At 35.7% G+C, this 1,150-nt stretch overlaps 1 protein-coding gene across 2 annotated transcripts in view; it reads left to right on the top strand.

The window, feature by feature from the left end:
* LOC107099464 (oxysterol-binding protein-related protein 1-like) overlaps positions 1–1,150 on the top strand; it is a 64,676-nt gene that overhangs the window by 26,310 nt on the left and 37,216 nt on the right. The gene's annotated exons all lie outside the window — the stretch shown is intronic.

The raw sequence follows: 1,150 nt of genomic DNA, 5'->3' as shown, positions 1-1,150 counted from the left end.
TGTTCTCTTGAGCTTGAAGTTCAACCCTTTTAACCCTTTTAGAACTTTTTCTCTCTTTTTGATTATTTTTATTATCCGTCTCTTTAAATTTTTCATATATTTTCCTCCTGAGCCACATCCAGAGAGGTTGGCTAAAGTCCATTGGATCTTAAATTTCTGAATAACATGTGTGGCTTTAGTCCACAGGAACATTAAGCTAACTGGAGATGGCCCTATAGCCTTCATCTTTAATATCTTTGTCTATAATTTTCTTTTTAATCTCCTGAAACAACTCTCCCCATTGCTTCCTCTGGTCCATGTTGAGTGTGGTACACACCATGTCATCAAACAGCACTGCGACCACCTGTAGCTCTACATATAGGCTGACTGACTGATAGCAAGCTTGTAGACAGCTGTGATTAGTGGCACCTTGATTCAACATGTCCCTTTGGTCACATTTTTTATTACTTTATTTCAGGCTTTTTTCATGAGTGTATTTTTTTAATCTCTTTGTCTAAAGCCCTGTTGGAAATCAGTGTCTGATTTTAATTTGTTCAGTTTTATAGAATACAGAATTTAGAACTAGTTATTTCTGTGACTATTGTGTGTTTTTATTTCACTAAAGGAGGTTTACCAACAATTTGTCTGTGTTTAATAAAACGCAATAGACAGCTTACACCAGAAATCGTTCTCCAAGTTAAGGATGTTTTTACCAAAAAATGTGAAACAGAGCTATAAAAACACAAAATGAAGTAATGAGCAGAGAGGGGCCTTTGATGCTGGGTCTCAGATAACATCTGTTTACTGGTGTTGGACCGTTTCGTAATCTGCGGCTTCGCTTGCAGGAGCTAGCTATGCTAGATATTAACAGCTTCCTGTGTTTTTTTTACTGCAGTCAAATCCTTAAGCTTTCATGACTACATAAAACTGCACAGCCAACATTAACTACTTAGAAATAAAGTTATGTTAAATACAACTGATTCACTGAAGTAATTTAGCAGCAGCAACAGATTTCAGGCAGCATGTGAGCAGCAATACCTTGAAACGGAAAAAAAAAGGAAGGAAAGAAGATGAGAAACATTTTTGATAATGTTGAAAGAAAGATGGTTGAAATAAGTTTAGTTTAATTCAGTTTATTTCTATAGCTCCAATTCACATCATGTCATCTCAG

This window comes from Cyprinodon variegatus, unplaced genomic scaffold, assembly GCF_000732505.1.
Source record: "Cyprinodon variegatus isolate N-32 unplaced genomic scaffold, C_variegatus-1.0 Scaffold872, whole genome shotgun sequence".
Classification (NCBI taxonomy): Eukaryota; Metazoa; Chordata; class Actinopteri; order Cyprinodontiformes; family Cyprinodontidae; genus Cyprinodon; species Cyprinodon variegatus.
This window is presented reverse-complemented; position numbering and strand designations above follow the sequence as displayed.